We start from the raw sequence: 27,218 nt of genomic DNA on the forward strand, positions 1-27,218 counted from the left end.
TTCCTGGCCTGGGATTGAAGGGAGCAAGGGCTTTGTGGGAAAATGGGCTGGGAGAAGCCGGGAGGGACCGAGGGAAGAGAAGGAGGATGGGCAGAGCAAGTTATTAATCAAAGCGCAGCTAAGAAATTCCCCTTGCCAAGAACACTCACTCACTGCTAAGCTGCCAAAGGAGCCTGTGGAGGAGTTGCCATCTGAACTCGAAGCAAGCCTTCTCTCCTGCAGTTAGCTACAGCAATTAACAACAATATGCAGGTTACAGTCCGGAGAGGAGAATGCATTGCGTGGTCAGAAATTCTTTCATATACTAGTGCTTGATGGTGTATAGTTTGTGTAACATGAGATGTGGGTGTTCCTTGCTCCAAAACGTGGGGTTTTCCTTCCCCCATCTTATCCCAAAAGCCGCACGAATAAAGAAATAACCCCATGCCTCCTCATGTCACTTTGATATTTGAAATGAATTGACAAGACCCGGTACGATTCATCTTTTCTTCAATCCTTTGTGGCAACATCCAAAGGATTTATCTGGGCAGCTGAGTCTGTGAGTGGTGTGTGCTAATCCAGGTTTACGGGAATTTGAAATCCGGCTGTGTGAGTCTGAGTTTATGGACCTTGGACGTTTTTCTACCAAGTACTATGCAGTCTATGTAGCACAGAATTGGAAAAACATGTCTGTGTAAATGACACCTGCCATGAAATAGCTTGGCCTCTGTGTGGGAAGGACAGCGGGCTTTAGTGGACGGGCAGTGGATGGATGTGCTTATCTCTTTTCCGCCATTGTAATTTTGTCTCTAAAGAACATCCAGGGGCTTTTAAAGAATTGTCACTCCTGCCGAGAAGAGGCAGGTGAACATTTCTGAGGCTTTTGACTTTGCAAGTTCTGGTTTGTTTCTCTGTTCATTTTTTAAGGAATTAGTCTCTTGCAGAATATTTTAAGAGAGTTTTGCTTCAAAGATTCTTGCTCCCTTAACACAGAAATTTATGGCTGATATAGATTATATAAAACCCTTAGAACTTTTCTGCATATAGATGCTCAAGACCATAACAAATAGGATGAACCTAGGGAAGATTTGCTTTTAAATCATGCTATGACTGAAAGCTATTTAATAAACTCCCCAATGAAAGATTACTGAGAAAAATCCTTTGGGTTGGTTTGAACATACAGAAATTAAATATAACTTACATTATGAATAATTTTTTAAAGTGAGAGACTAAGTCAAAACAGCCAATTATATCTGTTAAAATACAAATGGTGATATGATGTGTTTTCAGATCCATTGTTTATCATAAGGAGCTAAGTGAATTGAGAAGAGCTTTTAACTAAGCTCTGCTGCCCAGAAGGATGGTAAAGTTGATCAAGCTCATTATGACCAACCTAGACAGCATATTAAAAAGCAGAGACATTACTTTGTTAACAAAGGTCCGTCTAGTCAAGGCTATGGTTTTTCCAGTAGTCATGTATAAATGTGAGAGTTGGACTATAAAGAAAACTGAGCACCAAAGAATTGATGCTTTTGAACTGTGGTGTTGGAGAAGACTCTTGAGAGTCCCTTGGACTGTGAGGAGATCCAACAAGTCCATCCTAAAGGAGATCAGTCCTGGGTGTTCATTGAAAGGACTGATGTTGAAGCTGAAACCCCAATACTTTGGCCACCTGATGGGAAGAGCTGACTCATTTGAAAAGACCCTGATGCTGGTAAAGATTGAAGGCGGGAGGAGAAGGGGACGACAGAGGATGAGATGGTTGGATGGCATCACTGACTCAATGGGCATGGGTTTGGGTTAACTCCAGGATTTGGTGATGGACAGGGAGGCCTGGTGTGCTGTGGTTCATGGGGTTGCAAAGAGTCGGACATGACTGAGCATCTGAACTGAACTGAACAGGAAAGAAGTTGGGGGCCTGGGGAGGCCCTGGGGTGGTGGGCCAGGCCTGATTTACCCCCTTGGCAGTCAGCTCTCTGACCTCAGGGTTGGTTGGCCCCTAGAACTGCTCTTTTGCAGGGTAAGCAGGACAGAGATAGGCTGAAGAGTATTTTATGATGAGTTTGCTATAAATGTATTATTTTAGCATGTAATGATGAGCATTTGGTAATTTCTGGTCTTTTTGTGACTATAAACAATGTTAAAATGAATAACCCTGTATGTATATCTTTGCACAATTTTTAGATTTATAAATCCTTAGAAGAGCCAAATTCTCGTTGAGTCATTGGGTATGTGTATTTCATACTGCCAGTTTGCCTTCCAAAGAGATTGTACCGATTTATATACCTGCCAGAATTTTATGAGAATACCTATTACTCCATACACATGCCAACGTAGCATGCTATTCAACTTTTTGATCTTGATTCATCTGTTGGGTGAAAATGACATCTTGGATTAGTATTAATTTGCATTTGTTTTCTTAGGAGTAAGATTGGATATCTTTCCTATGGATGAAAAGGCCATTCTGTCATTAGTTTTTCTGAAAACTCAGTTCACTCTCTTTGTCTAGTTTTTCATCGCTGCTCTTTTTCTTATTAATTTTTGAAAGTTCTTTATATGTTAAGAAAATTATCCATTTGGCTGTCATCTATATTGCAAATACTTCCCCAGTTGCTCACTTGTCCTGTTACCCTCTTTATGGTATTAGTCCTTTATTTTACAACGCATAAATTGAACATTTTTTATGTATGAACATTTTCAATGACACTAAATGTGCTAATTTTTCAGAATGCTGTGTGATCACTGTGGGATAATTTATAGGGAGATGCCAGGGATCCAGGGCCTGTCAGCCACCTTTGGTGTGTCTTTTCTGCCCTTAGCATATTTTCCTCAATATAGTGCTTTCCAGAAACACCTGAAGAAGACTTCAGCACTTCTGCCACTTCAGACAATGTCCCTGGTGTTCAGCTGCCTTAGGTTGGGTACCCCAAGACACAGACTCTTTGGCTGCACTTTACATACAGGAGATCTAGGGAGTGCTCTCAATGTTTGTGAGAGGGTGAGGGCTTTGGAGTTGGGACTGTCCTTCAGAGATGTATGGTGGAAGGGGGTTGTACCCCACATAGACCTGTCATTGAAAGGGGGTCACTCGGGTCTGCTTACATGCTGTAAAGCCAATCTACTGACCCTGGGTTGTAGTGAAGGAAAAATGCCATTTTTATTGCAGGGCATCAAGCAAGGAGTCCAGGTAGCTAGTGGTTAAAAGGCCCAAACTCCCTGAAGGCTTTCAGGGAAAGGTTTTCATAGATAGGATGAGGGACTTTCCTGGCTGTCCAGTGGTTAAGACTCTGTGCTTCCAATGCAAGGCGCATGGGTTTGAACCCTGGTTGGGAAACTAAGATCTCACATGTCATGTGGTATGGCCAAAAAAATATAAAATAAATAAAAGGCATAGGATAAGGGAGTGTGATTGTGGGGTGCATGATCAGCTCATAGACATTCTTCTGACTGGTTGGTGGTGAGGTAATTTGCAGCTAGCATCGTCAACCTCCGGTTCCAACTAGTCTGGGGTCTCCATGCTGGTGGTCAGCATACAGTTAACTTCTTCCACTTGGTGGGAGTTTCAGTGTCGGCAAAACAGCTCAAAGGACCTGGCTCAGAAGATTATCTATGGCCCTGGAGGAGAAATTCAAGGTCCTTGACTTTGTTTAATAGCTGTACTATTATTATTTTGTCTTGTTTGACTGTTTTCCTTTCTGCATTTTCTCACTTTTCTGTTTAAATGTACTCTTTGGAACTCAGGGAAAGCCTAGGAGACTAAAGTTTTTCTACAGACCAGAAGCAAGTGGTGAGGGGGTCTGTTCTGGGAAGGCTCTATAGGGTCTTACTCAGTTACAATAGGGAGGGGAGGTACCCTTGGGTACAGATGCTCCCTTTGGCTAAGACAATCCCGAGAGAGGGGCCAGGCTATGAGCTATGAGCCCATAACCCTCTTTGGAAAGGAAGCCCTAGGAGGGAGAAGTCATTACACACCCCAGTCCTCACTCCGCATTCTACTCTGGCTGCCCCTTTTCCCACTCAAATCCAGTCCTAGGGTCCCTCCAGCTTTAGTGCTCTGCCAGCTTAGGTTCCCTTCCATTTTTGAGTGTTTTAAATACCTTTTCAGTGACCAAGAGAAAGGGCCAACAGCAGCACAGTCATTGGCCGGAATAAGCGTTTCCCCTCCCCCTTCCCTAAGGCCTTGACGATTCTTTCGCACTTTGCACCAAGATGTGAAAATGCTGTAAAAAGCTCCCGTGATTACAAATAAAGTAAACCAGACACAGTAATTAAAGAGATGAATATGGCTGCAGTTAGGGCTTTTTAGAAGATTCTGGCTGATGTGTTTCAGCAGTGGAGGAAGGAGAGATGGGTTGCATTTAATTAGCTCGAGGTCCCAGGAGGCCTTGGCCCTGTCATGCCTGTTACCCACTGAACACCATCGCACAGCTGAGCTGGAAGCTCCTTGCTGGATGGTTTGAGAAGCATTGCAAATCCTCTCACAGGAGCCTTTTCAGAGCCCACAATAGTGCTCCTAGCAAAACATCACCACATGTTCCTAGTACCATTTCCTTTCTTGGGGCTGCTGGCTCTTACTGGAATCGGGTTTTCCTGGTGCTTGCTTTGGCTCCTGGCCACCAGCTGCTCCTATGCCTGGAACGGAAGACAGCTGAAGAGAGGAGCTTGGAGCAGATGCTGCCGGGGCTCTGCCCACATATCGTCAGCAGGCACTGCCCTGCAGACTCCCATGGCCCAGCTCCATCTTCAGAGTTAAGGCCCCTGGAAGCAGCTCTCACTCAGGAACTGTGGCTGAATACCCCAGCCTCGACGCCTCTGGAGTGGGGAGACTGTGAAGCTTGTTGGAGTCTGACAGGCTCCAGAAGGACTGAGTCCTTGTGGCACCCATGAAACTCTGTGTATTAACTCACTCTATTCTGGCTCCTGGCCTCTGTTTCCTTGCTTCACTCTCCTACTCTCTTACTGCTGGGATCGCTTCCCAGCTCAGCTACTAGCATTCAAATCCTTATCTGCCAGAGCCAGGCTAGCTTCAAGGTGGTAAAGTTGCCAGGCGAAGGGTTCCATCTGGGAAATCAGGCTCCAGAGTGTATGTCCTGCCTTCTTCCTCATCTTGTCCATCCAAAGGAAAAACAAACCACCAGACAAAAACAAGCAAACGAGAACAACAGCGACAAAAAACTAGTGACCACCTGTTATGTTGCCCACAGAGGACTCGTCCTAATTGTCTGAATTAGTCTTTGCACATGTATTAGTTTTTATATGGCTGGCTTCCAGAACTACTTTCCAGGCAGGATTCCAGCCATTCTGCCTCCTGATTCTTAACTTGCTGTTTACGCAGTCTTCTTGATTCTTGACATCACACCCAGCACGTTGTTGGTCTAAACCCACTGGGATCGGAGAAAAAGAGGTAGTCGTGGGTGAGGCCACCCAGGATTTGGTTCTGATGAACCGCCTCTCATTTTGGACGGGTAGTTATTTTCTCCATATTCTCATCAGTGGTCTGCTCTGATAACGATGAAAAGGGGGAAAAACAGGGCTTGAGGGTTTTACAACTCCTGCTGGAGTTGCAGAGCATTTTCCTATCTGTCTCTTTGATTGGAAATTTAAATCATCTCACATTTCAGGAAATTGGTAGCCTCATGAGATGTGAAATCTGACAGTTTATGGCTCAATCTGTATCGTGCTGTCTTTAAAGGAAAGGTAGTAAAAATTGAAATTAAGGAAAACAAATAAATACTCTAGTCCTCCTCTGATGGTGCATTTTATAATGATCACATCTGCTGCAAAAGCGCCCAAAAAATGGTTCTGGAAGGCTGCCGGCACTGCAGAATGGCTCACCCCTTGAAGTGGAGCTGGGCCAGAGATGATGCAGGGTAATGGGCTATTTACACGAGACTTTAACCTTGCGACCATGAATGTCCCTGGTCTTTTCTCCCTTGTTCTGCTTTTGTTGCAGTTGCTCTGCATCTTTCAAAGCACGTGAGATTCCCATCCCTCTACACCCTTGCTCTGGGGTTCCCATGTCACAGCTCAGGAAGGAAATGGATGAGAACAGTCAGCAGGGCTGGTGTGTATGCAACCCTGAGAGGGTGAAGGAGAAGTCAGGGAAACAGAGCTGCTCCTCTAACCTCTTGTTACCCTTGGCTTTGGATCTTGGCTCTTTGGCAGGTCAGGAGGACAAATCGGAAATTCAGGGTTTACCTACATTTTTTAAAATGATAAAGGTAATCATGTTCAGTTCAGTTCAGTCACTCAGTCATGTCCGACTCTTTGTGACCCCATGGACTGCAGCACACCAGTCTTCCCTGTCCATCACCAACTCCCGAAGCTTGTTCAAACCCATGTCCATTGAGTCAGTGATGCCATCCAACAATCTCATCCTCTGTCATTCCCTACTCCTCCTGCCTTCAATCTTTCACAGCATCAGGCTCTTTTCCAATGAGCCATTTGTTCGCAAAAGGTGGCCAAAGTATTGAAGTTTCAGCTTCAGCATCAGTCCTTCCAATGAATATTCAGGACTGATTTCTTTTAAGATGGACTGTTTGGATTTCCTCACAGTCCAAGGGACTCTGAAGAGTCTTCTGCAACACCACAGTTCAAAAGCATCAATTCTTCGGTGCTCAGCTTTCTTTTTATAGTCCAACTCTCACATCCATATATGACTACTGGAAAAACCATAGCTTTGACTAGATAGATCTTTGTTGGCAAAGTAATGTCTCTGCTTTTTAATAGGTTGAGCCATGAACTTCCAGATATTCAAGCTGGATTTAGAGAAGGTAATCATGAGGAAGTATTTATTCGTTATAAAATAAGGATTAAGTTTATTATGTGTCAGGTACCATGCTTATGTGTAATATTTTGTTTAATGCTAACAACCTTCAGAGGTGGGTGGTTTTATGTATTTATTTTTTATTATTGCCATTTTAAAGATGAGGAAATTGAGTTTTAGAGAAAGTACAGGAGTTGATTCCCTTTGGCAACCACCAATCTGTTTTCTGGAGGAGGAATTGGCAGTGCACTCCAGTATTCTTTCCTGGAGAATCCCATGGACACAGGAGCCTGGAGGGCTATAATCCATAGGGTCGCAAAGAGTCAGACACAACTGAGGTGACAGCAATTGATAGTGAAATCAGCCCTTCCTCACCTGCAGAGCCCCGACTGCTGTAAGAACCATGTCCACTCTAGGGCCACTTTGCACAACCAAGGGAGAGAGTGGAGGGCTGAGTCCCCTCCTCCCCTTTTCTGGGTGTGCCTTCTTCCATGCCCATCTCTCATCCCATCCACTCCCATCCACCTAGCTTGTAGCCTCATCCTTTCTGTTCCTTAAGATAAAAATAGCCCACAGTGCCAGTTGGGAGGCTTCCCTCAGGGGCTCTGCATCTTCACGTGACTTCATCTAAGACCAAGGAGCTTCAGAGACCAAGCCAAGGTATTAGGCAAACCTGTGTGTTGAGGGGGAAAGAGGTGGTTGGAAGGCTGGAGCTTTGTGTTAGTTTGCGTTCTTCTGAAAGCCAGCTCTGAGTGAGCAGTAAGTTGGAGGTGAAGGGATCTCTGGCTGTGGACTGGGGGACACACATAGGAAAGGGTAGGCAGCCAGTAAGCTTGCTTTATCGAGCGGTGACCTCTGAGAGCTCCTGGAACTTCATCCCCACTGGGGAAACTTATGGAAGAACACAAGCCCCAGAGTTATCCTGGTCAAGGGACAGGGAAGCTTGGGCATTTATATTCTACTCCCTTGCTTGTTGGTTGGTCGAGGGCAGCCTGGTTGGAGAGTGTTCTCTGCTGTTTCTGGCCTGCTGAATAGGCAGGATGCTTTCTGTGGTTAGAGAAGGCCCTCAGAAAGAGAAGGGCAGGTGCTGGCATGTGGAAATGAGGCCAGAAATTACTAGCAAGGAAAGGACAAGCAGATGGGGCAGGGCACTGGGATCCTGCCTGACCTTCTTCAAGCTTCCTTGGTCTTTGAAACCAGAGGTTGTGGAGTTGGGAGTTTCATCCTGGCTGGGCATCTGACTGAGCCTCAGGTTCACCAGCATGTTTCTCCTTTCTAGGCACAGATAGATGAAAGAACCAAAAGTGAAATTAGATCCAAATTGGAGCATTGTTCAATGTGTGTGTGGGGGAAGGGAGGGGGGAGAGGTGGTGGTGGGGGGGTTGTATAATGGTCTTCTAAATGCCGGAGGAAATCATGAAAAATTATACCCGGTTTGTGTGGGTTAGATATTTTCTTTAGCTTCCCTTTTCTTCTTTGATTTAAAGAAGCTTTGATTTAAATGCCACAAGATCCTATTATTGCTTCTAAATCTCTAAGTAATACAATTGAAATTGTCTGCTGCTCTGTGTGGCAGTAACCACTTCTATGTATTGCACTGTTTAATACATATATTTATTCCAGTGACTGGAGTGCAGGGTCGTGGTGTGTTATTCTCTATGACTACTTTAAACGGTAGTTACAGCATGTTTTTATCCTCTCATTCGAATGATTCCATTGTGACACAAACGGGTAGCCAGCATTCTGTGCACAGAGAAGTTTGCAGCTTCTATATGCAATCCAAATGCTTTTTTTTTCTTTAGAAATAAAATAGGTAATTCATTCATTTAACAGTTGTTTCTGGGAAGAATAGTTCTTTGACTGAATTTGAAGCTTCCCTCATCAGCTATTTAATTTGTGTGTGTGTGTATGTGTGTGTGTAATTCAGATAGATACCAACCATTGTTATCAATGAACAAAAATGTACTAGAAGAGCGTATATCTGTACTGGATGTCCGTGAGGACTTAGGGAGGATTAGTTTCTCCAGAATCTATCTCCTCTTAAAAAATTAAAAAAAAAATTGAAATATACTTGTTATACAATATTGTATGTTACAGATGTTCAATAGAGTGACTCACAATTTTTACCGGTTATTCTCCATTTAGAGTTATTATAAAATATTGGTTATATTCCCTGTGTTGTACAACATATCCTTGTTGTTTCTTATTCCCACTCCCTGGGGGTGCCACCTACTCCCCCACCCCTATAATGCCACTTCCTCCTTCGCTCTCCCCACAGGTAACCACGCTGTTCTCTCTGTCTGTGAGTCCGCCATCTCCTTATTTTGTGGGAATTTCCTCACTGTGTAGCTTCCATGGTGGCTCAGTGGTAAAGAATCTGCCTGCAAGAGACATGGAGTTGATTCCTGGGTAGGGAAGATCCCCTGGAAAAGGAAATGGCAACCCACTCCAGTATTCTTGCTTGGGAAATCCCATGGACAGAGGAGCCTGGCGGGGTACGGTTTATGGGGTCACAGAAGAGTCTGACACGACTGAGTGACTAACTAACAGCTGCAATCTTCTCTCACATGTGGGAGCCAGGGCAGTCACATAAGTTAGGTGGCCAATCAGAAGCTCCAGATGATTTCATGCCTTGAGCCAGTGAGGCCAGGAGACAGCCTTGGTGCATGACTTCCCTGGGAGCGGTGGGACCAGGAGTGATGTGGCATTTAGTGGAGACAGTCATAGCAGCAACATCCACTTGGGATGGTGTTCTGGCAGATTTTGTGTTTCCTGTTTCTTGGCCTTCTGGAGTTTCCTCTATTTATTCTTTTAAAGAGTATTTATTGAGAGCCTACTCTGAGCCAGCTATTCTTTTAGATGGTATAGATACAGAAGTGAATAAAACAGATACAGTCCCCAGGATAGTTTATAAAAATAACCACAAATTTCCCTCCCTGCATCTAGGACGAGGCAATGTTGCAGGTCCTTCCAACTAAGAGATGGAATCTGTTCTTCTGTTGCTGTTATTCAGTAGCTCAGTCGTGTCCGACTGTTTGAGACCCCATGGACTGCAGCACACCAGGCTTCCCTGTTCAGCACCAGCTCCTGGATCTTGCTCAAACTTGTGTCCATCGAGTTGGTGATGCCATCCAACCATCTCACCCTCTGTCGTCCTCTTCTCCTCCTGCCCTCAATCTTTCCCAGCATCAGGATCTTTTCCAATGAGTCAGCTCTTCCCATCAGGTGGCCAAAGTATTGTAACTTCAGATTCAGCATCTGTCCTTCCAGTGACTATTCAGGGTTGATTTCCTTTAGGACTGATGTCACAGACCCTTTTAACTAAGAGATGGAATCTGTTCTTCTACCCTTTGAATCTGGATTGGCCAATGGCACTGTCACAGATGTGACTCATTCACAAGTGCATGAAAAGCACTTGTGCATTGGAACACTGAACTTTACATGAACAAGCCCAAGCTAGGCAGCCAGAGGGTAAGAGGTCCCTTGGAAAAGAAACAAAATGGGCCAACTGAGAACTGGCCAGCCTTCTGCTGACTTGGTTAATGAGTGTACATGTTTGAGTAAGGTTTAGTCAAGACCAACTATGACTGCTCCAGGTGGGAGAACCACTCTGCTAAGCCCAGCCCAAATTACCAAACTATATTATTAGGAGCTAGGTACATGGTTGCTGTTCTTAGCCATTAAGTTTTGGGGTGGTTTATTAACTCAGCAAGAGTCAGCTGATAGCATCTTTGCCCTCAAGTATTTGTATTCTAGCAGGGAGAGATAGTGTATAAAAATATGTAGCATAATCTCAGCTTGTAAAACTGCTATAAAATTTGTAAAAGAGAGAGAGAACAGGTAGAACAGTCAGCAGAGTCATCTGAGAAAAATACTTAATGAAGTGAGGGATTGAATGTTGTACAGACTTGGAGGACCATTTTTTCAGAGAGAGAGGACACTAAGCGTTAGTGCTGTAGCTGGGGATATGTTTGGTGCATTCAGGGGATCTGAGAAGGCCAGATGTGAGTCAAGATAAAGAGGACAGGAAGTGAAGTAGGAGAGGCAGCCAGGGGTCAGACTCACTACAGAAGGTGGAGCAATGTGTTCACCTTTTCAGAGTGAAAGTCTATGCCAAGACATACTGGGTGCCTGTGTGGGCACCTAGGCTGTGTCAGCTCAAAAGGAGGAAATGACCAGGAGGCAAAATGAGCAGATCAGGCCAGCTGGGGGAGAAGTGGCATTTGGAATAGTGGGGGAGGTAATGAAACAATCAAGAGAAGAGTGATATAAAAATATGATGGACAAATAGGTTTAATTCTATACTATTAGCTCTTTGCTTGTTCTGTAAAAATCATCAGTTTTGTGGATTTTTTTCCCCAGGAAACCTTAAAATACCATGCTCCCTGCTCTTTTCTGACATGCTGTTACCTTCTGGTCCCTCCTTCTATGTGGTGATAGGTGCATAACAAAGGGTGTGGTTTTTAATTTTAGCCCAAGCATAAAGTAACGAGGAAGATAAATATGTTACATGAAAGAATCCATCCTTTTAGTCATTCTGAAATAAACGGAAAGTTTTTTTTAATCCAAGTTATTGCGCTCTTCTACCCTGAGAGATTGTACTGAGTTTCCTGCGTTGTTTTCAAGTTACAAATTAGAAAGAGTAACAATCCTGTATACACAACAGTGAGTTCACATGCCAGAAGTTCAATTCTGCATGATTAACCTCATTCATCCAAGAACACTTGAACACTAATCCAGTTACCATATTTTTTTAAATTGAAATATAGTTGATTTACAAAGTTGTGTTAGTTTCAGGTATATGACAAAGTGATTCAGTTACATATGCATATATATCTGTTTTTTTTCAGATTCTTTTCCCTTATAGGTTGTTACAAAATATTGAATGTAGTTCCCTGTGCTATACACTAGGTGATTGTTGGTTACATAGTAGTGGGTATATGTTAAATCCAAACTCCTAATTCATCTCTCTTCCCACCTTTCCTTTGGTAACCATAGGTTTTTTTTTCTGTCTGGGGGTTTATTTCCATTTTGTATATAAGTTCATTTGTATTATTTTTCTTTAAGATTCCACATATCATGTATTTGTTTTTCTATGTTTGGCTTACTTCACTTGGTATGATAATGTCTGGATCCATTCATGTTGCTGTAAAGGGCATTATTTCATTCAGTCTTATGGCTGAGTAATAGTCCTTTGTGTGTGTGTGTGTATATATATATATTTATATATATTTACTTCTTCTTTATTCATTCATCTGTCCATGGATATTTAGGTTGCTTCCATTGTAAACAGTGATGCTATGAATATTAGGGTGCATGTATCTTTTCAAATTATGTTTACTTGGGATATATGCCCAGGAGTGGGATTGCAAATGGCCACCCACTCCAGTATTCTTCTTGCCTGGAGAATCCTGTGGACAGAGGAACCTGGTGGGCTGCTGTCCATAGGGTCTCATAGAGTTGGACATGACTGAAGCGACTTAGCATGCATGTATGTGTTGGAGAAGGAAATGGCAACCCACTCCAGTATTCTTGCCTAGAGAATCCAGGGACGATGGAGCCTGGTGGGCTACCATCTATGGGGTCGCATAGAGTCAGACATGACTGAAGCAACTTAGCAGCAGCATGGTAGCTCTATTTTTAGTTTTTTTGAGGAGCTTCTGTACCATTCTCCAAAATGGCTATACCAGTTTACATTCCCATCAACAGTGTAGGAGAGTTTGTTTTTCTCTACACTCTCTCCAATATTTATTGTCTGTAGACTTTTGATGTTGGCCTTTCTGACTGGTATGAGGTAGATACTGTATAGTTTTATGACACACAAGTTTATAAAAGAATATCCTGGTCTTTGAATATAGCTGATCCATCTTGACTGTTTCCAGGTGGTATGAGACATTCAGCACCAACTGGCCAGTGAGGGCCGGGGGTGTACAAAAAGGTTCTGAGACAGCCTGCCAGGGATCAGAGCTGATGCTGTGTCCAGGCATGGTGACTAGGCAGAAAGATCTGGAATCAGTTCAGTTCAGTCGCTCAGTCATGTCCGACTCTTTGCGACCCCATGGACTGCAGCACACCAGACTTCCCTGTCCATCACCAATTCCCAGAGCTTGCTTAAAGTCATGTCCATTGAGTCGATGATGCCATCCAGCCATCTCATCCTCTGTCATCCCCTTCTCATCCTGCCTTCAATCTTTCCCAGCATCAGGGACTTTTCCAATGAGTCAGTTGTTTGCATCAGGTGGACAAAGTATTGGAGTTTCAGCTTCAGCATCAGTCCTTCCAATGAATATTTAGGACTGATTTCCTTTTCCTTTTGGGGAAGGAAATGGCAACCCACTCCAGTACTCTTGCCTCGAAAATCCCATGGACGGAGGAGCTTGGTGCAGGCTACTGTCCATGGGGTCGCAAAGAGTTGGGCATGACTGAGCGACTTTACTTTCACTTTCCTTTAGGATGGACTGGTTGGATCTTCTTGCAGTCCAAGAGACTCTCAAGAGTCTTCTCCAACACCACAGTTCAAAAGCATCAATTCTTTGGTGCTCAGCTTTCTTTATAGTCCAACTCTCACATCCATACATGACTACTGCAAAAGCCATAGCTTTGACTAGATGGACCTTTGTTGACGAAGTAATGTCTCTGCTTTATAATATGCTGTTTAGGTTGGTCATAGCTTTCCTTCCAAGGAGCAAGCATCTTATAATTTCATGGCTGCAGTCACCATGTGCAGTGATTTTGGAGCCCAAGAAAATAAAGTCTGTCACTGTTTCCATTGTTTCCCCATCTATTTGCTATGAAGTGATGGGACCAGATGCATGATCTTAGTTTTTTGAAGGCTGAGTTTTAAGCCAGCTTTTTCACTCTCCTCTTTCACTTTTCATCAAGAGGCTCTTTAGTTCTTCTTCACTTTCTGCCATAAGGGTGGTGTCATCTATGTATCTGAGGTTATTAATATTTCTCCCAGGAATTTTGATTCCAACTTGTGCTTCATCCAGCCTGGCATTTTGCATGATGTACTTTGCATATAAATTAAATAAGCAGGGTTGTAATATACAGCCTTGATATACTCCTTTCCTGATTTGGAACCAGTCTGTTGTTTCATGTCCAGTTCTAACTGTTGCTTCTTGACCTGCATATAGATTTCTCAGGAGGCAGGTCAAGTGGTCTGATATTCCCATCACTTTAAGAATTTTCCATAGTTTGTTGTGATCCACACAGTCAAAGGCTTTGGCATAGTCAATAAAGCAGAAGGAGATGTTTTCTGGAACTCTCTTGCTTTTTCTATGATCCAATGGATTTTGGCAGTTTGATCTCTGGTTCCTCTGCTTTTTCTAAATCCAGCTTGAACATCTGGAAGTTCACGGTTCATGTACTGTTGAAGCCTGGCTTGGAGAATTTTGAGCATTACTTTGCTAGCATATGAGATGAGTGCAAATGTGTGGTAGTTTGAACATTCTTTGGCATTGCCTTTCTTTGGGATTGGAATGAAAACTGACTTTTTCCAGTTCTATGGCCACTGCTGAGTTTCCAAATGAAACTATGAGCCATGTCGTATAGGGCCACCCAAGATGGATGGGTCATGGTGGAGAGGTCTGACAAAACGTGGTCCACTGGAGAAGGCAATGGCAAACCACTTCAGTATTCTTGCCTTGAGAACCCCATGGACAGTATGAAAAGGCAAAAAGATAGTACACTGAAAGAAGAGCTTCCCAGGTTGGTAGGTGCCCAATATGCTACTGGAGAAGAATGGAGAAATAGCACCAGAAAGAATGAAGAGATGGAGCCAAAGCAAAAACAACACCCAGCTGTTGACGTGAGAGGTGATGGAAGTAAAGTTTGATGCTGCAAAAAACAATATTGCATAGGAACCTGGAATGTTAGGTCCCTGAATCAAGGTAACTTAGAAGTGGTCAAACAGAAGATGGCAAGAGTGAACATTGACATTTTAGGAATCAGTGAACTAAAATGGACTGGAATGGGTGAATTTAACTCAGATGACCATTATGTCTACTGCCTGGGCAAGAATCCCTTAGAAGAAATGGAGTAGCCATCATAGTCAACAAAAGAGTCCGAAATACAGTACTTGGGTACAGTCTCAAAAAATGACAGAATGATCTCTGTTCGTTTTTCAAAGCAAACCATTCAATATTACAGTAATCCAAGTCTCTGCCCCAACCAGTAATGCTAAAGATGCTGAAGTTGAACAGTTCTATGAAGACCTGGAATAGTTATTTGAAATTAAATGTGAGGGCCACAAGATTGAGGCTCCATTGAAAAACCAAAATGGTGGACCCACGGTGGGTTGAAGTGTAGTCAGAGGAGAATGGGGGCCAGTAAAAAGGTCCTTCTATTCTTTGCTTGGTGGTTAGCCAGGTAAGATCTAAAGAGGAATTGTTGGGCTGGAAGGCATGAGGTGTGCTTTTCCAGGGAAGAAAATGTGAATGTGAGTATCAATGAGCCAGGGTTTCCTTACTGCCTGAGCACTGTTCCAGGAGAAGGGTTAGTGTAGAATGGGGCAGAGAGCATCCAGGCTTACAGTCCTCAATGGAGAGCACATTTGGGAGAGTTCAAGCAGGCGAGATGGCTATGGACAGCTGCTGGGGACAGCATGTCCAGTAGAATTTTCTCTGATGATAGAAATACTCTATATTTCTCCTGTCCATTAGGGTAACCACATGTTGATATTGGATCCTTGAAATGTGGCTAATGTAACTACAGAGCTATTAGAGTTATTAGAGCTATTCAGATCAGATCAGATCAGATCAGTCGCTCAGTTGTGTCCGACTCTTTGCAACCCCATGAATCGCAGCACGCCAGGCCTCAATGTCCATCACCAACTCCCGGAGTTCACTCAGACTCATGTCCATCGAGTCAGTGATGCCATCCAGTCATCTCATCCTCTGTCGTCCCCTTCTCCTCCTGCCCCCAATCCCTCCCAGCATCAGAGTCTTTTCCAATAAGTCAACTCTTCGCATGAGGTGGCCAAAGTACTGGAGTTTCAGCTTTAGCATCATTCCTTCCAAAGAAATCCCAGGGCTGATCTCCTTCAGAATGGACTGGTTGGATCTCCTTGCAGTCCAAGGGACTCTCAAGAGGCTTATCCAACACCACAGTTCAAAAGCATCAATTCTTCGGAGCTCAGCCTTCTTCGCAGTCCAACTCTCACATCCATACATGACCACAGGAAAAACCATAACCTTGACTAGACGGGCCTTTGTTGGCAAAGTAATGTCTCTGCTTTTGAATATGCTATCTAGGTTGGTCATAACTTTCCTTCCAAGGAGTAAGTGTCTTTTAATTTCATGGCTGCAGTCAGCATCTGCAGTGATTTTGGAGCCCAGAAAAATAAAGTCTGACACTGTTTCCACTGTTTCCCCATCTATTTCCCATGAAGTGGTGGGACCGGATGCCATGATCTTCGTTTTCTGAATGTTGAGCTTTAAGCCAACTTTTTCACTCTCCACTTTCACCTTCATCAAGAGGCTTTTTAGTTCCTCTTCACTTTCTGCTATAAGGGTGGCATATCTGAGGTTATTGATATTTCTCCCGGCAATCTTGATTCCAGCTTGTGTTTCTTCCAGTCCAGCATTTCTCATGATGTACTCTGCATATAAGTTAAATAAACAGGGTGTCAATATGCAGCTTTGACGAACTCCTTTTCCTATTTGGAACCAGTCTGTTGTTCCATGTCCAGTTCTAACTGTTGCTTCCTGACCTGCATACAAATTTCTCAAGAGGCAGATCAGGTGGTCTGGTATTCCCATCTCTTTCAGAATTTTCCACAGTTTATTGTGATCCACACAGTCAAAGGCTTTGGCATAGTCAATAAAGCTATTAGAGTTATTCAATTCTAATTAAATAAAAAATTGAGTTTGAATAACCCTATGTAGCTAGTTGCTACCAACCCTTTTTGACATTCCAGAACATTTACCTACAGGATCTCTGCCTTTTGTCTGGTGATGGGAATATTATGAGAAGTCACAGGCCCCATGAAAGCAGGGACTTCTTTTGTTTTATTCTAAGACCTAGAACAAAGCTTGACAGAGCTGCTTAATAAACATTTGTTGAATATGTTAATTAACAAGAAAGAGAGACAACCAGTTAGAATTAACACTCTTAGATCAATGTTCTTTTTTTTTTTTTTTTTTTTTTTTTTTTTACCAAGTTGCCACCATTCCGGGCTCCTCTTTTGGGGATAGCTCCCTGGTTTGGGATGAGCTATGTCAAAACTTCTCTTTGGAGACTTCCCCAGTGGTCCAGTGGTTAAGACTTTGCCTTCTAATGCAGGGGTTGTGGGTTCAAACCCTGGTCAGGGAGCTGAGATCCTACATGCCTTGTGGCCAAAAAAACCATAGAAGTAAAATTGTAACAAATTCAATAAAGACTTTGAAAATGGTCTACATGAAAAAAAGTCTTAAAAGGAAAATATACTTCTTTTTGAAATCCCCATGCTAAGGACAAGGCCAAGACAGAGTCTCTCTCCAGACTGTCTTCAAATGATTCTCTCACTTCAGTCTTGGTTGTTACATATCTTAAAAGGTGTATTGTTTTTTTGCAAAGTTCATAGAACATAATATTGAAAAACTAAGCTAATACATTGAAAATTCTCTCTTCTTCAGAGGATCAAGATCTAGTTCTTTACTATCTGAAAACAATCACAAGAATTACAATTTATTTCAACAACTATGTGCCAGGCATAGTTTGTAAATAGTATTTCTAATCTGTACAGTAATCCTGCTGCTGCTACTGCTGCTAAGTCGCTTCAGTCGTGTCCGACTCTGTGTGACCCCATAGACGGCAGCCCACTGGAATTTCTATCTCCATACAAGAAATGAAGAAGCTGAGGCTTGGAGGTACTTGACTGACTTATTCAGGATCACACAAATTCCAAATGTCCCACTTTACACTATACCATACTGACTCAAAACACTCAAGTTGCATGCTTCAAGAAGCCCAAGAGCATACGATATTGTAAACAAATAAAGTTCATTGTAAATTGCTTTTTTTATTAAATATATCACCCCAAAGAAAATAGCCCGTTATCTTAACCAGCTCTGTCTTACTGGAGCCCAAATTGAATTATGCATCCCGTACAGAAATGACAGCCACCTGAAGCACAGGCCTGCCCAGTGGAGGAAGGTGGTATTTAGCCCAGATGATGAATTGCCCCACATAAGTAATAAATCTGAGTGAGCTTCATGAAGAATAACTACTGAGAGGAAAGATAAGAGTTTCCACTGGAAAGATGGAGAAGAGGGGGTGGATAATTATCACGGTGGGTTTATTTATATTGCCAGTTTGGGCTTTCATGGGAAATCCTAAAAGCCATGTCTCTGGAGCTGGAAACTTGGCAGGAAGACAAAAGAAAATGTTGCCCCATTTCATGTGGTTACTAACATGATGGCCATGGGAATCATTGTCTTTCCAGAAATGACTGAACCCAGCATACAGTAATCAAAAGGGAAAAATGAACTCAGCATCAAGACAAGATGGCTCTCTTATCCTCACTTTCTGCCAGCTTGCAGCACCTGCTGGCAAGTGGTAGAGAGCTGGTTGAAGGACAGCAGGAAGTGCTTTGCCTCGTTTTTCATCAGAACTTAGACAGCAGAGACCAATGAGTGCTGTAAAGTCAGACTCCAAGTGGCATTGTTGGAGAGGAACTGAAGATGGTTAAGAAAGAGGAGACCTTAAGGTCACGGGTTCAGCTCTTCCTTTTGTATGAATTAAAAAGCATTCCAGAGGGGCAGGATGAGCTGTCAAAGGACCCCATGCAGGTTTCCAGAATCCAAGTCCTCCAATCAGTTTTGAAAAACCCCACTCATTCATTAATTTCATTTCTATTTTACATTGGGGGTATAGTTGATTTACAATGTTGTGTTAGTTTCAGGGGCATAGCGAAGTAATTGAGTTATACACATACATATATATCTATTCTTTTTCAGATTCTTTTCCCATATAGGTTATTACCCCACTCTTAAGAACCAGTCTCACCACGACTCTGCTCCTTATGGCCTTGTTCCCCTCACCCCAGCCATAATTTTTTCATGGTCTTTATTTTCCTCAATACTTTTCTGGAGGCATAATTACCCATGGATTTAAGTCATTGGAAAAATGCTTGCCTGCTCTTTGTATCATTGCTGCTGTCTTCCTAATCGCTGCTAACCCCTAGCACCTAGCGATCTCAATCATTGAGAGACGGCAATTGTGTGATAAGCCTGCTGAGATGGATTGGGAATAAACTTGTGCCAGAGAACTCTAGGGGGCTTCCGGAGGAGGAAGAGGAGCAGCAAGAATAGGTGTAGTGATGGAGTGGTCAGAGCAGTTGTCTCTATATTTACTGTTCACTTAGTATGTACCATATCTGATAAACATTTTCTGTGCATTATTTCCTTTAATTTTCACATTATGCCTATGAGATGGATATTGGTACTATTGGCCTTTTCTGACTAAGGCAACTTAAACTGAGAAAGCTTAACCGTTTGTCAAAAGTCAGGCTCTGTTGAGGCTTACTCCAAGATTAGGTCTTTCCATGACTGTATTCAGGGAAGTGTGTGCCAATAATAGAAATTTTCTTTTGTACTTGAAGCTCCCCTGAAATGTGTGATTCCCTGCCCTTTCCCCCAGATCTCTACAGAGTCCTACTGATACCTGGGGCTAGAGTGAGGCGTCCAGATTCCATGTTCCTTCCTGGGTCTGGGAGTCACACTGTGGGTTTCCTCTCTGTAGGGGTCCTCTGTTCCACTGTCCCCCTGGCCCCAAGGAAGCATTATGAATGAATGCAGGGAGTTTCCGTAATCAGAGTGATCAGCTGACCATATCTGTAACTGTGCCTTAAAGTCTACCATTAGCTTCATGCTACAAGCTAAACTCTCCTGTTTCTAAATACCCTCTTTAAAATGCCAGGAGAAGTTCCCAGCTCAGATGCCAGCAGAGTTTTGAAAGTTCATTCACTGTTTGGCATTTAAAGTGCACTTTCCTATCAAAGCCATGGTATAAATAGTGGGTAGATGTCTATCAGACCAGATCAGATCAGTCGCTCAGTCATGTCCAACTCTTTGCAACCCCATGAATTGCAGCACGCCAGGCCTCCCTGTCCATCACCAACTCCCGGAGTTCACTCAGACTCATGTCCATTGAGTCAGTGATGCCATCCAGCCATCTCATCCTCTGTCATCCCCTTCTCCTCCTGCCCCCAATCCCTCCCAGCATCAGAGTCTTTTCCAATGAGTCAACTCTTTGCATGAGGTGGCCAAAGTACTGGAGTTTCAGCTTTAGCATCATTCCTTCCAAAGAAATCCCAGGGCTGATCTCCTTCAGAATGGACTGGTTGGATCTCCTTGCTGTCCAAGGGACTCTCAAGAGTCTTCTCCAACACCACAGTTCAAAAGCATCAATTCTTTGGCGCTCAGCTTTCTTCACAGTCCAACTCGCACATCCATACATGACCACAGGAAAAACCATAACCTTGACTAGACGGGCCTTTGTTGGCAAAGTAATGTCTCTGCTTTTGAATATGCTATCTAGGTTGGTCATAACTTTCCTTCCAAGGAGTAAGTGTCTTTTAATTTCATGGCTGCAGTCACCATCTGTAGTGATTTTGGAGCCCAGAAAAATAAAGTCTAACACTGTTTCCACTGTTTCCTCATCTATTTCCCATGAAGTGGTGGGACCGGATGCCATGATCTTCATTTTCTGAATGTTGAGCTTTAAGCCAACTTTTTCACTCTCCACTTTCACTTTTATCAAGAGACTTTTTAGTTCCTCTTCACTTTCTGCCATAAGGGTGGTGTCATCTGCATATCTGAGGTTATTGATATTTCTCCCGGCAATCTTGATTCCAGTTTGTGTTTCTTCCAGTCCAGCGTTTCTCATGATGTACTCTGCATATAAGTTAAATAAACAGGGTGACAATATACAGCCTTGATGAACTCCTTTTCCTATTTGGAACCAGTCTGTTGTTCCATGTCCAGTTCTAACTGTTGCTTCCTGACCTGCATACAAATTTCTCAAGAGGCAAATCAGGTGGTCTGGTATTCCCATCTCTTTCAGAATTTTCCACAGTTTATTGTGATCCACACAATCAAAGGCTTTGGCATAGCACAAATCCTTCACTTCAATGTAAATGTCCTTTGGTATTTGTATTATCATGATGTTATTTCAACTCCAAGTAACTACAGTCTAAAAGTTATTTCAGTGGAAAAATGAGGGGAGTTTCTATGTTTTTTAGTACTGTACAGGCATTTATAGCACTGCTTTTGATGTCTGTTTACTATTTATTTATTTGAAGTATAATTGATTTACAGTGCTTCAGTTATATAGCAAAGTGACTCAGTTATACATGTGTGTATACACACATATACACAAACTTTTTCAGATTCCTTTCCATCATAGGTTATTAAAAGATGTTGGAAATAGTTCCCTGTGCTATACAGTAGGGCGTTGTTGTTTATTTTAGGTATAGGAATGGGTATCTGCTAATCCAAAATTCCCAGTTTATCCCTCTCCACCTTTGGTAACTGTAAGTTTGTTTTCTGTATCTGTGAGTCTATTTCTGTTTTATAAATAAGTTCATTTGTATCATATTTTTAGATTCCACATGTAAGGACAATCACGATATTTGTCTTTGTCTGACTTACTTCACTTAGTATGATTATCTCTAGGTCCATCCCTGTTGGTGCAAATGGCATTATTTTGTTCTTTTTAATGGCTGAGTAATATTCCATTGTGTGTGTGTGTGTGTGTGTGTGTGTGTGTGTGTGTGTGTGTACCACCTTCTTTATCCATTCATCTGTTCTTGGACAAATAGGTTGCCTCCCTGTCTTGGTTCTTATAAACATCACTGCAGTGAACACTCTGGTGCATGTCCCCTTTCAAACCTTGATTTTCTTTTAATGTGTGCCTAGGAGTGGGATTGTTGGATCATATGGTAGCTCTGTTTTTAGTTTCTTGAGGAGCCTCCAGAGCTATTTTCCACAGTGGCTGCACCCTCCAAAAACACAGTAGGAGGGTTATCTTTTCTCCATGCCCCATATGAGGGGAGTTTCAATGCCAGATGCCACACACACATCCTTGCTCTTTCAGTAGTGGGGCTGAGGTCTGAATGCCTGATCTTCCATTAGAGGAACAATAGGAATTTCTTACTCAGCCAGGATAATAGGCATCTGTGGCACAGGGCCCTGAATGCCCTGGGGCTTCCAGCCTTGGCATAGGCCCTAAGCAGAACCTCTTGTGGCTCACTATGCGTGGAGCTGTGGGGACATTCAGGGAGGCAGGGTCTTGGGGAAAAACAACCTCAAGTCAGGCAGGGTCCAACTATATACTCTGATAAAACAATAAAATTCAGTAACATATTCTTTTGACCCTGTAGTCCCTGCAGAAATCTAGCGTCAGAAATAAAAGAATCTATATATAAGGGGACACGCACATACACATACATACATGTAGGGGCACTCTTTTTTGGCAGCAAAATCAAGATAACAGCATAAGTGTCCATCAATGGCCAAATAAATTATAGTGCATGTTTAAAATGGAATATTATGCACCTGTTTAAAATTCCAGTTAGTTTTGGAAGGATGGCCATGAGGTATTGTTAAAAGGGAAAAGCAATGTAAATGATATGTATATTCTAATTCAAGTTTTGTCAGATGGCATCTGCAACAACCAAAAGGAAACAGAGTCTGCCCTCTGTCTGCATCTGTGATAAAAGTTGGTCTCAGAGTGGAGAAACAGGTCGGGTGAACTCATACTAAGGGTCACTCTCATTCTATCAAGGAAGAAGGGGCCTGGGGGGGATTAGCCATTTCATTATCTTTGTGTTTTTTGGCTTGTTTCACTTGTTTTAGAAGCACATGGTGCTTTTCTAAGTATAAAGATGGAGATAATAGTAGTTCTTAGAATAGCAGAAGCTCCAAACATACCTCTAAGAGCAGAGGAAGTAGGGATGAAATGGGAGAAGGCGAGACGTTTCTGGGGAATAGCAGCTTCACCCTATGTATTCCTATATGCAGGAAAAAAAATCTTATTTTGTACCTATAGCTCCTAGTGCCATACCTGGATCAGATATTTTCAGGGTGTTGTGATCTGGGGAGTGAAGGTCATTTCCAACTTCTGCCCCACCTGCCACCCTCCTTCCACCCCAACACACACACTCACACACACACACACACACACAGAATAGTGGGACAGGCAGGAGTCTGAGAGCTATAGATGGTATTATTTTTATATATAAGCCATTGAGAAGACAGGCATGGAGTCTTAAGTGGGGGCTAACTTTCTGGCAGAGGAGTCCATTAAGTCATTTGCACCTTAATTGAGAACGAGCTCGTGAGGACATTTTCTTATTGTCTTGTCTGTGTTTTGACAGAATGACCCAAGAAATGTGCCAAATAGAGACTGACTAATAGTTCTATTAGATTATTTATATCTTGTTGAACAAACATTTCTCGGCTCAGAGAGTCATCTGCCCATTGTGATATTTTGATATCATGAATATCATCATCATCGCTAATGCGCCTTGAGTGCTCATGTTCCAGGCACTCTGTAAAGGCTTTATATCCATTATCTCATTTTGTTTGCGTAATAGCCCTATGAGGTAGGTTCTATTATTATCCTTATTTTACAGAAAGGGAAACTGAGCCAAGATTCAAAAACACATGATCTCTGACTTCAAACCCACACTCCTAATCAACTTGGGAGGCCAGTCGTTAGTTACCACAACTGTTTAATTTCAGATGGTTTGGTTTGAGACCCTAGATCCGTGGTCACAAGCTGAGTCAACAGCATGTCATAGTTGTTAAAACAACGGTCCCACATAGCTTTAATGGAAGTCCAGGCTTGCCTGGAAAATCCCATGGATGGAGGAGGCTACAGTCCATGGGGTCACAGAGAGTCGGACACGACTGAAGCGACTTAGCAGCAGCAGGATTGTAATGTAATTAAGTAACTGGCCCGTCAGACTCTTGCTCAGAATGCATCAGGAACAGTTTTTCCTTTGGACAATACATTTTCAAAGTGAGCATGCACAAACAAGAGTGTTTCAGAGAAGCGTGACAAGGAATTTTCAAGCTACTCTGTGTAAGGACTGACTCTAGGCCAGGCTCTCTACGGAGCATTTTACACGCATCCCATTCTTCCCCTTTTTCATTCTCATAAGGTTTTAAGAGCTGTGCTCTCAATCTTTCACAGAAGAAAAAAACTGGGCTCAGAGCATTCAAAAATCTTGCCCCAGGTCATACAGCTGATAAACTTGAGCTAGGATTTCATACCAGGCTTGTCCAAGACCAGAGCCTGGGACACTGCCTCTAAGCCGGGACCCAGGAGACTGCGGCCTGCAAGCATCAGTAAAAGAATTTCAGGATGAGCCCTGAGAAAAAGTGGGACTTTGGTGAAAACCTCAAGAATTATCTTCGGGTGCCTAGATAAATACATTACAAAGATATTTTGTTGGACCCACAGAGGTGGTTACTATTGTTTTCTTTTCAAGGAGAATTTTATATGGTGATCCTTATTTCTTAGTTTTCTTAAAATTTGCAAGCCACATTATTAGGTTAGCATGTCTAGCTTCTAAGCTGCATAGTATCTTTGCCAATGAAAGGACATAGGTTGGCCAGATCTTGATAGTATCCAGAATACCTTACAGAATCTCCTATTTTTGGTTCCTTTAAGTGATTCACCTGGCTCCAGGGGAGAGGAAGGGAAGGAACATTTGTGCTCTGTCTAGCTCCTGAAAACAGTCAGCAGAAGGAGGCCATTTCCTTTCTATCCTGCAAAAGTCCTTTCTATCCAGTAGAGCTCGTTGCACATTTAAACCAAAAACCTCATGAGGCAGTGAGGTTCTCATCTGTGGAAGGAATCAAGTGCAGTTTGTCAGATTCTATGTAAGGCTAAGATACTGGAGTAGATGACTTCTATCGTTCCATATGTTCTGACTCTTAGTAGGTTTTTCATATCTACCTGTAGGTTTCAAGTCCCAGCTAGAACATTTTCTTGAAGGGCTATTTTCTATTAGGAAAGCAATACCTGTCAAATAGAGAAGAAAATTGGTGCTATGTATGCATGTTTGCCACCAAACAGGTATTATCTTAATGATAAAATATTAGCTAGAAAGAGCAGATGACTGTAGCCAGACATTTTAGTCAGGATTTTCTTTGCCTACAAGTACCAGGATTTTGTTTTCTGCCAGCTGATTTGCCTATAAGCTATTACAAGATTCTTATGGGTGGACATTTACAAATAATGTTTGAATTCCCAGGGGTAAAGGGACTTCTTGACAGATCTAACCTGAGAATGTTAGAGAGGGGTTTAGAGAAAATTATTAAAAGGTCCATCTAGTCAAGGCTATGGTTTTTCCAGTAGTCATGTATGGATGTGAGAGTTGGACTATAAAGAAAGCTGAGCGCCGAAGAATTGATGCTTTTGAACTGTGGTGGAGCAGAAGACTCTTGAGAGTCCCTTGGACTGCAAGGAGATCCAACCAGTCCATCCTAAAGGACATCAGTCCCGGGTATTCATTGGAAGGACTAATGTTGAAGCTGAAACTCCAATAGTTTGGCCACCTGATGCAAAGAGCTGACTCATTTGAAAAGACCCTGATGCTGGGAAAGATTGAAGGTGGGAGGAGAAGGGGACGACAGAGGATGAGATGATTGGATGGCATCACCAACTCAACGGACATATATTTGGGTAAACTCTGGGAGTTGGTGATGGACAGGGAGGCCTGGCATGCTGCAGTCCATGGGGTCACAAAGAATTGGACACGACTGAGCAACTGAACTGAACTGAAGCTCATCAAATAAGAAAGGCAATCAGAGAGACAATTGATAGAACTCCTTGTTTATAAAACTTCAGTAAATAAATGGTGTGATGATGGTTTGAAAATCTTTACATGTAATATCTTTTAATTTATGTAACTAAATTTATTAAAAAATTTTTTTAATTTAAATTTATTTATTTTAATTGGAGGCTAATTACTTTACAATATTGTATTGGTTTTACCATATATCAATATGAATCTGCCATGGGTGTACACGTGTTCCCCATCCTGAAACCCCCTCCCACCTCCCTCCCCATACCATCCCTCTGGGTCATCCCAGTGCACCAGCCCCAAGCATCCTGTATCCTGCATCGAACCTGGACTGGCGATTCGTTTCTTATATGATCTTATACATGTTTCAATGCCATTCTCCCAAATCATCCCACCCTTTCCCTCTCCCACAGAGTTGAAAAGACTGTTCTATACATCTGTGTCTCTTTTGCTGTCTCGCATATAGTATATGTAACTAAATTTAAAATGTAAAGTTGCCTTTAGTTATAGCTATATGGGTGGTTATATGTGACAATGTGTAGACAGTATATCTATGATAATACTAATGGTTTTAATTGTCTTTTTCAAAGCCTCATACCACCATTGGCTTTAATTCACATGACAATTTTCTGAGGTATTTTGTTCGGGCAACATACATGACATTACAGTGTTCTGTCCTGTGATAGAGTGATTTGTGTTCACACAATTTCCCACTAACTAGGATGGGAATTATTTCATAAAAATGAAGTGTCTTCTTAATTTTCCCCCTATAGCCCCTAGCAGAGTATCTTAAGCTTGATATGTTTTGTTGACTATGTAAAATTACAATGAAGATTTTAATTGCTCCCAAATTTACCCACTGCTATGAAACACCTTCTAAATGGTGCCACAGTCCTTAACTTGGGGTGGGAGTGGAACATAAATGAGGGGTGTGGAGGCACATGTAAGAATAATGTGGGCACATACATGGATGGCAGGTCACGTTTGGCCTCGGTGTTGGGGAGAGCAAGTGCAGTGGGGCTCTCTCTGCCTCCTCTGGCTGCTCGGCACGCAGAGTGCTTCCCCATATGCTTTCCTGTACATTTCTGGATTATACGTAAGGTCCTATGGGTGAATTAGGTTCTGCCAGTTAGATGTACTTCTGTGAAACGTGGGAAATGGGACTGAGGCATCTCTCTGTTCCTGTTTTACTTGGGAAATCAGGTTGCAGGCTGTAGAGAGGCCGCTGTTGCAGGGGCCCAGGGCTGGTTGATGCAGTATTGTGTTCATGAAGAACTAGAAACGACATGATATGGCTTATATGTGGAATCTAAAAAAAAGAGACTCATGAACTTGCATACAAAACAGCAGTAGATCCACAGACATAGAAAACAAACTTATAGTTATTGAAGGGGAGGGAGAAGACAGGATAAATTAGATGTTTGGAATAACAGATACACACTGCTATATATAAGACAGGTAACCAACAAGTGCTGACCATATAGCGCAGAGAACTATCCTCAGTACATTGCAATAACCTATAAGGGAAAAGAATATGAAAAAAGATTGTGCGTGTGTGTGTGTGTATGTGTATGTATATGTATATAGGGACTTCCCTAGTGGTTCAGCAGTGAAATATCTGCCTGCAGTTTATCCTGCCTGCCTCAGGAGACACCAGAGACACAGGTTCGATCC

General features: G+C 42.6%; 1 long non-coding RNA gene across 11 annotated transcripts in view; it reads left to right on the plus strand.

Moving 5' to 3' along the window:
* The window catches only part of LOC112586931, a 175,405-nt gene that overhangs the window by 141,746 nt on the left and 6,441 nt on the right, over positions 1 to 27,218 (plus strand). For 4 of the 11 annotated variants that reach the window (XR_006553425.2, XR_006553427.2, XR_006553430.2 and 1 more), the window contains 2 exons: positions 17,472 to 17,595; positions 18,171 to 19,828. The exons of 1 other annotated variant lie outside the window; for it this stretch is intronic. This is a non-coding gene — a long non-coding RNA (uncharacterized LOC112586931). Of the gene's footprint in view, positions 1 to 17,471; positions 17,596 to 18,170; positions 19,829 to 27,218 lie in introns of those variants that run through there. 6 more of the 11 variants (XR_006553420.2, XR_006553431.2, XR_006553423.2 and 3 more) reach the window with 5 other exon arrangements.

This window comes from Bubalus bubalis, chromosome 9 (assembly GCF_019923935.1).
Source record: "Bubalus bubalis isolate 160015118507 breed Murrah chromosome 9, NDDB_SH_1, whole genome shotgun sequence".
NCBI lineage: Eukaryota > Metazoa > Chordata > Mammalia > Artiodactyla > Bovidae > Bubalus > Bubalus bubalis.